This window comes from Dama dama, chromosome 33 (assembly GCF_033118175.1).
Source record: "Dama dama isolate Ldn47 chromosome 33, ASM3311817v1, whole genome shotgun sequence".
NCBI classification, from domain to species: Eukaryota; Metazoa; Chordata; class Mammalia; order Artiodactyla; family Cervidae; genus Dama; species Dama dama.
This window is the reverse complement of record NC_083713.1, coordinates 30,734,964-30,744,039: the sequence shown is the minus strand read 5'-3', so window position 1 is coordinate 30,744,039 and position 9,076 is coordinate 30,734,964. Positions and strand designations below refer to the sequence as shown.

Sequence of the window (9,076 nt, the reverse complement as noted above, 5' to 3'; positions counted from 1 at the left end):
TGTATAAATCTCTCTGCAGGGATTGTCCTTCTGGCTTTGAAGAAGAGAGCTATCAGGAAGTAGGAGGGTCATAAAGGATCTTTGGGCAGCTTCAGGGATGTGAGAGAGACCACCACGGGACAGCCAGAAAGGAAACGGGGGTTTCAGTCCTCAGTCACAAGTAAACAACCTGAGCAAACTTGGAAGAGGACTCTGAACCCCAGATGAGAATGTAGCCTGGCTGGTCCTTTGATTTCAGCCTAGTGGTATGCTGAGCCTTAATCCATTCATTGAGCTATGCCTGGACTTCTGATCTACAGAAATGGTGAGATAACAAATGGCTGTTATTTTTACATGCTAAGCTTGTGGTGATTTGTTATGCAGCAATAGCAAACTAATGCAATGTTCCACCCCACCCCCCTTGTGCCTTTCCTGCCCAAGTCCTAGAATCAGTCATTTTTTCGAGTCTTCCAACAATGAGAAAGCTGGCTATAGAGCTATATAAATAATAACCCTGGCTATAATTATATATATTTATATCCACACACACACTCACATACACACTTTCTATATATTAGAACAAAAATACAATCCTAGCTCTCTATCAATATATGCCTTTAATCCTCTCTTTCACTTCTTTAACCTTTTATTCTTTTCTTTGTCAGTTTTTACTGATATAATTTAATTCATATCTATTGCTTATACAATGATTAATAAATGTATTTAACTTTCTTCTTTCCCTTTTCAAAAGCCATCTTTTAATTTCATTCTCTATTGTTTGCCCTGTTTCTATTTCAAAAATTTCCTCTTTCAATTTATTCCTTATATTTTTTGGTTTAATTTGCTCTTATTTTATATCTTCTTGAGGTAGAATCTTAGGTTTGAAAGAAAAGTTTTTTTTCTACACAAGCACTTGTAGCTATAACTTCCTCCCCTCTAGTTATTGCTAATCCCACAAATTTTGATAAATTGTGTTCTCATTATAATTTGGTTCAAATGTTTTCTAATGTCCTTTATGACTTCTTTGTCTGAAGTTTAGAATATTTTTTCATTTCCAACTGCTTGGAAATTTTTTGATATTTAAATTAGTAATTAATTTCTAATTCTATTGTAACTGAAAAACATTCCATGAGACTTTTTTCATTTTAAATTTCTTGAAATGTCTTCTGTATTTCAGTACATGACTTTTGATAAATGTTCCATGTGCATCTCAAAAGAATGTATTTTGTTTCTTTATCAATTAGGTAAAATTGGTAGTGTGGTAAAGTTACTTCTATTCTTAACAATTTTCTGTCTCCTTGTTTATCAGTTACTGAGAAAGGAAAGTTGAAATCACCAATTATAATTTAAATTTGTCTATTTCTCATTTCAGTTCTGTCATTTAACTTTGTTATTAGATACATACATATTAAGATTTTATATCTTTTAGAGAAATTCATCTTTAATCTTTATGTAAAATACTTATATATTTTTAACAATATTTCTTGTACTTAAGATCATATTGTCTGATATTAATATAGCTTCTTCAGTTTTTTATGATTAGAGTTTTCATACTATAGCTTTCCATTCTTTTTTAAAAATTAGCTTTATTGTGCTATAATTTATATATTATAAAATTAACCCCTTTAAAATATACAAGTGGCTTTTAGTATATTCAGAGTTATGCAATTACTGCCTCTATTTAATGCTAGAACATTTTGCCACCCCAAAAAGAAACCATGCAACTGTTAGCAATCATTCCTCCTTCCACCTAGCCCTTGGCAACCACTAATTTACTTTCTGTCTTTATAGATTTGCTTATTCCAAACATTTCATGTAAATGAAATCATACAATACATGGCCTAGTGTGACTGGTTCTATTACTTAGCATGTTTTCAAGATTTATTCATGTTGTAACAGGTATCAGGGCTTTATTCCTTTTATGGCTGAATAACATCAGGACTATAATCCATTTTAAGTTATATTTTTGTGGACAGTATAAATTAGGAGTTCAGCTTTGTTGTTTTGCAGGCCCAGATAGTAAAGATTCTGTCTGCAATGCAGGAGACAGGAACTCAATCTCTGGGTCGGGAGGATGCCCTGGAGACAGGAATGGCTATGCATGCCAGTGTTCTTGCCTAGAGAATCCCATGGACAGAGGAGCCTGGTTGGGCTACAGTCCATGGAGTCGAAGAGAGTCGGACACAACTAAGTGACTAACACTTTAACTTTCATACATTTAGCCCAGTACTTCTTGTTGAAAAGACCATTTTCCCCCAATAAATCATCTTGGTATCCTTGTCAAAATCAGCTGACTATAAATGTAGTCAACTGATTACTTTTAGACTCCCAATTCCATTTCATTGATCTGTCTGTCGTGTCCTTATGCCAGTGCCATATTGTCTTGATTATTGTTGCTTTGATATCAGGGGAAAAGTTTTGATATCAGAGAATGTGAATCCTCTAACTTTGTTCTTTTTAAAGATGGTTTTGTCTAATCTGAATCTCTTCATTCCATATGAATTTTAGGATGAAAAATTTAGAAATTTTTGTTAATTTCTGCCAAAAAAAAAAAAAAAGAAGACAACTGAGATTTTCTTTCATGATGTGATGTCAATCAGCTCTAGCACACATTAAGGATGGTTTAATACCACCATCTTTCTAGACATTTTAGCTCTCTGGTTTTTTGTTTTTTTCCCCCCTTTATTCCATGCCCTTTTATAGGTTGAATTATCTTAGAAGTTTGTTTAGTCTTCTCTATTAAATTATTTCCTACACCTCCACATTCTACTTATACCCCTAGCCCAGAGCAATCATTAGTCTATTTCTATTTTCTATCCCTGTGATCTGCCTTGTCTTGACTTTTCATATAAATGAAATCACTAATTTTTTTCTTTTGTGTCTGGCTTTTTTCAGTGAGAAAATACACTATTATTTGAGGTTTGTCTGTTCTTTTTTTTAAAACCCTTTTTTTCGATCTCTACTTCAGCTTTGACAATTTCCTTATTCAAGTTCACTTATTCTTTTTTTCTGCAGTGTCTAGTATACTAAGTCCAGTGAATTTTTTATTTCAGAGATTTTAATCTTCAGATCTAGAAGTTTGATTTGACTTTTTTTATAGTGTCCATTTCTTTCTTCATTGTATATATGTTTTCCTTAAATCTTTACAGTTATTAAAGCTGATCTGTAGTCCTTTTCTGTTCATTCTGGGTTTGCTTCCATTAACTAATTTTCTTCTGGTTATGGGTCACATTTCCCCGATTCTTGCACTTCCAGTAAATTTTATTGTGTCCCTTCTATTGTGAATGTCATCGTATAAAGTGTACGAATTTTTTTTAATACTTTTTTGAAGAAGGTTGCATTTTATTCCTGAGAGCAGTTACTCTATTGCCGCTCCCCTTAATCTTTCTGAGACTTGTCTCAAAGCTTTACTGGTACTTGTGTAGCATAACCTATATGTAGTGGTAATTTAGCTCTAGCATTGGCAGAGCCTGTCTGGAGCCTCTACTGAATGCCCAGTTGTTCAAGAATGTTTCTCTATTCGCTCAGGTACAGACATGGAATGTCTTCTAATTCTATAGATACTCTAGTGGTTTTTCAGCTTATAGTTCCCAAGTCTTCTGCATTACCAGCAAATTTTTTACCATCTGAGCCACCAGGGAAGCACTTTCTAATTTTTTCAGCTTGTAGTTCCCTGGTAGTTGTCCTTATATGGCCTCATTGAGTGTCACCCCATGCAATGCAGGGAAGTATTGCACCAAAGACTCAAAGGGATCCCTATGAAAATTTCTGGAGCTCTTATTCTGTGCACCTCCCATTCTCTCGTTTTCTGTGCCACAGATTCTAGCTGCCTCAGCTCCCTTCACCCCTGATCTGTCTTTTAGTTCAGTGAGACAACTGTGCTTTGCTTAGGTTCTCTTTCCTCCCGCATGGCCTGGAAGTTGCTTCCATGCAGTCAGTCTGGGTAATTGTAGGTTTATTTTGCTTGTTTTCCATCTCAGATAATAGTCCTGTACTGCCTATAATCCAATTTCTGAAGATAGATGTTTCAAACAATTTACCCAGTTTTCTAGTGTTTTACCATAGAGAGTTAGTCTAGTACCAGCACACTATCATGGCAAAAACTTTTAAGTTCTAAGACTGTACATATTTAAACCAGAAATATTCTTTTCCAAGAGATATTTTATCACTTTAAAAAGTATTTTTAAATGATTTTTAAATTGGAATATTAAAATAAAGGAATATTAGAGTAAATTGAAAATAAATGTGAGAAATCAGCAAGATATTTTCTGTAGTTACTTTAATGGAGGGCAACAAATAACAAAACTTTGACCCAAATGGTAATTAGGAGCTTATGTCAAGATTTTTCAGTGACTTTCCCTCCCATTTTTATCTCTTCCTGCATCTTCTAAAGATAAGCCATTCATTTGCAAAATATTTTTCTTCTAAAAAGAAATTATTTCTAAAGGGGGTTTATTTTTGATTTAAGATAGTTATTTGGAGAATAGTTAAGTAAAAAAAATATATCTTAAATTACTCGTTAAGTGGAAATTGCATTCGCTAGATAATTACATGGGTTCAGAATAAATGTAAAGTCCACCTTCCCTCTATCAATCTGATAATAATATTACTGATAATAGCTAATCCTTATATATATTTTATTATGTGCCAGGTAATCCAAGTGCTTTATATGCTGTGCTGTGCTTAGTCACTCAGTCGTGTCCGACTCTTTGCGACCCCATGGACTGTAGCCCTCCAGGCTCCTCTGTCCATGGGGATCCTCCAGGCAAGAACATTGGAGTGGGTGCCCTCCTCCAGGGGATCTTCCCAACCCAGGGATAGAACCCAGGTCTCCCCCATTGCAGGTGGATTCTTTACCATCTGAGCCACCAGGGAAGCCCTAGAACACTGGAGTGGGTAGCCTATTCCTTCTCCAGGGGAACTTCCTGGCCCAGGAATTGAAGGGGGTCTCCCGCATTGCAGGTGGATTCTTTACCAGGGAAGCCCAGTGCTTTATATGCGTTATTATATATCTTGCTTAATAAGCCTATGGGGTAAATGTTATAATTTACTTACTCTGCTGATGAAGAAACAGACCTACAGAGAGATTAAATAATTTTTCCAAGGTCACACAGCTAGAATGATTCAAATATATTCTGAATAAATTTTGGAGAAGATGCTTCTGACCTAGCCAAAAAGCAGACCTCACTAAATGAGGTAATCTTTTACATTTACAATCCCTTTTGATTGCTGGCTCAAGGCCTAAACTCATACTCATACCTAAGGAAGATCTTGCCAGATTAAGTCAACTGGAATGTTGCCTGCATTCATTGTATAAAATTTGTATCATCACACATATCCTGTAACTCAGGCTAGAATTTTGGGCAGAAGTGGCCATTCACATCAACAATATAATTTGGGTTGAAAAAACTGACGATTTTGCTAGCATCACAATAGCTTTATTTAAGACATTGTTCATGTCTATTTAAATGAAAACAAAGTTCTAGGTTGTTTCACTGAAAGAAATCTTATCTTTCCTTACAGGGTTGGAGGTTGGGAGGCTTGAAAAGTAGCTATGCTTTTTGAATTCTTGGCAGGAGACAAATCTTCTTTCAGCACATAGAATCTTAGTGGTTGAACTCTGTATGTGTTAAAAGCCCCCAGAAGAGAATTGCTCATCTCATTTGTTAGAGAATCTAGTGATAGAGGCACAGTGCTCAGAACTGTACATGTAACAACAGACTGGTCCCAAATCAGGAAAGGAGTACATCAAGGCTGTATATTGTCACCCTGCTTATTTAAATTATATGCAGAGTACATCATGCAAAATGCTGAGCTGGATGAAGCACAAGCTGGAGTCAAGATTGCTGGGAGAAATATTAGTAACCTCAGATATGCAGATGACACCACCCTTATGGCAGAAAGCAAAGAAGAACTAAAGAGCCTCTTGATGAAAGTGAAAGAGGAGAGTGAAAAAGTTGGCTTATAACTCAACATTCAAAAAAGGAAGATCATGCTCCTTGCGCAGTAGTGCGAGCGCCTTACAGCTTCCGTTCTCAGGGTCGGCCGCCCTCCCGCAAGCCGAGCTGCTAGGAAGCCGCTGTTGGCGAGCTCGTAGGAGCTTGAGACCGTCGTCACCTCTCCAATTTTAACCAGGCGGGGGGGCGGGAATGGTTGAGGCAGATCGCCCAGGAAAGCTCTTTATTGGTGGCCTCAATACAGAAACAAATGAGAAAGCCCTTGAAGCAGTATTTGGCAAATATGGACGAATAGTGGAAGTTCTCTTGATGAAAGATCGTGAAACCAATAAATCTAGAGGATTTGCTTTTGTCACCTTTGAAAGCCCAGCAGATGCTAAGGATGCAGCCAGAGACATGAATGGAAAGTCCTTAGATGGAAAAGCCATCAAGGTAGAACAAGCCACTAAACTGTCATTTGAAAGTGGCAGACATGGACCACCTCCACCTCCAAGAAGCAGAGGCCCTCCCAGAGGTCTTCGAGGAGGAAGAGGAGGAAGTGGAGGAACCAGGGGACCTCCATCCCATGGTGGGCACCTGGATGATGGTGGCTATTCCATGAATTTTAACATGAGTTCTTCCAGGGGACCACTTCGGGTAAAAAGAGGACCACCACCACGAAGTGGGGGTCCTCCTCCTAAAAGATCTGCCCCTTCAGGACCAGTTTGAAGCAGCAGTGGAATGGGAAGAAGAGCTCCTGTATCACGTGGAAGAGATAGTTACGGAGGTCCACCTTGAAGGGAGCCCTTGCCCTCTCGTAGAGATGTTTATTTGTCCCCAAGAGATGATGGATATTCTACTAAAGACAGCTATTCAAGCAGAGATTACCCAAGTTCTCGTGATACAAGAGATTATGCACCACCACCAAGAGATTATACTTACCGTGATTATGGTCATTCCAGTTCACGTGATGACTATCCACCAAGAGGCTATAGTGATAGAGATGGCTATGGTCGTGATCGTGACTATTCAGATCATCCAAGTGGAGGTTCCTACAGAGATTCATATGAGAGTTATGGTAACTCACGTAGTGCTCCACCTACACGAGGGCCCCCACCATCTTAGGGTGGAAGCAGTCACTATGATGATTACAGCAGCTCACGTGACGGATATGGTGGAAGTCGAGACAGTTACTCAAGCAGCCGAAGTGATCTCTACTCAAGTGGTCGTCATCGGGTTGGCAGACAAGAAAGAGGGCTTCCCCCTTCTATGGAAAGGGGGTACCCTCCTCCACGAGATTCCTACAGCAGTTCAAGCCGCGGAGCACCAAGAGGTGGTGGCCGTGGAGGAAGCCGATCTGATAGAGGGGAAGGCAGAAGCAGATATTAAAAACAAACAACTTTGGACCAAAATCCCTGTTCAAAGAAACAAACAAAAATGGAACCTGTTCTATCATAACTACCCAAGGACTACTAAAAGGAAAGATTGTGTTACTTTTTTAAAATTTCCTGTTAAGTTCCCCTTCCATAATTTTTATGTTCTTGTGAGGAAAGAAAGTAAAACATGTTTAATCTTTGATTTTATGACACTGCTTTCAACAAGCAAATGAAACGTTAAGTGTGTTTAAGACTTGACATGTGTACTAGTGGTGTAATCTTCCAAGTAAAAGTGTCCCTAAAGGCCACTTCTTACAGGATTTTCCCCAGTAAATGATGAGGCAAGCAGTTTATCTTACACAAAATATCTAGTCATCTAAAATGGAGAGATGAATCCTCCTACCTATATAAACAAGCTAGCTATTAGAGGGTGGTCGGGGTATGCTACTCTTAAGATTTCAGAGTGTCTTCAAACTGAAATCTCAAATGTTCTCAGTATGAAAAACCTGAGATCAGATGCATATATGTAAGGAAAGTGCTATTCACCCAGTAAACCCAGAAAAAAGCAAATGGATAATGCTGGCCATATTTTGCCTTTCTGACATTTCCTTGGGAATCTACAAGAACCTCCCCTTTCCCCCTCCCCAATAAGACCACTTAAGTGTGTGTTAAGCAACTACAGAATACTAAATAAAAAGTTTGGCCAAAACCAACCATGAAGCTGCAAAAAAAAAAAAAAAAAAAAAGGAAGATCATGGCATCTGGTCCCATCACTTCATGGCAAATAGATGGGGAAACAATTGAAACAGTGACAGACTTCATCTTCTTGGGCTGCAGAATCACTGCAGATGGTGACTGCAGTGATTAAAAGACACTTCTCCTTGGAAGAAAAGCTATGGCCAGCCTAGAGTGCATATTAAAAAGCAGAGACATTACTTTGCCAACAAAGGTCCATCTAGTCAAAGCTATAGTTTTTTATAATAGTCATGTATGGATGTGAGAGTTGGACAATAAAGAAAGCTGAGCACTGAAGAATTAATGCTTTTGAACTGTGGTGTTGGAGAAGACTCTTGAGAGTCCCTTGGACTGCAAGGAGATCCAACCAGTCCATCCTACAGGAGATCAGTCCTGGGTGTTCATTGGAAGGACTGATGTTGAAGCTGAAACTCCAATAGTTTGACCACCTGCTGCAAAGAACTGACTCATTGGAAAAGACCCTGATGCTGGGAAAGATTGAAGGAGGGAGGAGAAGGGGATAACAGAGGATGAGACGGTTGGATGGCATCACTGACTCGATGGACATGAGTTTGAGTAAACTCCAGGAGTTGGTGATGGACAGGGAAGCCTGGTGTGCTGCAGTCCATGGGGCTGCAAAGAGTCAGACAAGACTGAGTGACTGAACTGAAGCATGTTTAGTCGACCCATTTAGTAATTCAGCAGAGTTCACTGGCCAGCTCAGATGTGAACTTTTATTTTCATATCCCATCTTTATTTTATTCTTCAGCTTATTTGCCAGTCATTCTCAACACCACATAAAACTGAATAATTGTATGAGTATGTAGCAATGCTAAGCAAAGAATGGGCTTCCCAGATGGCACTTGTGGTAACGAACCCACCTGCTAATGCAGGAAATGCAGGTTCCTTGGGAAGATCCCCTGGAGAAGGGAACAGCAACCCACTCCAGTATTCTTGCCTGGAGAATCCCATGGACAGAGGAACCTGATAGGCTATGGTCAATAGGATTACAAAGAGTCAGACACAACTGAAGTGACTTAGCACACATAC

General features: G+C 38.6%; 1 pseudogene; it reads left to right on the top strand.

The window, feature by feature from the left end:
• The first annotated feature begins 6,124 nt into the window (after positions 1 to 6,124).
• On the top strand, positions 6,125 to 7,968 carry LOC133050895 (RNA-binding motif protein, X chromosome-like; annotated as a pseudogene).
• Positions 7,969 to 9,076: the final 1,108 nt, after the last annotated feature.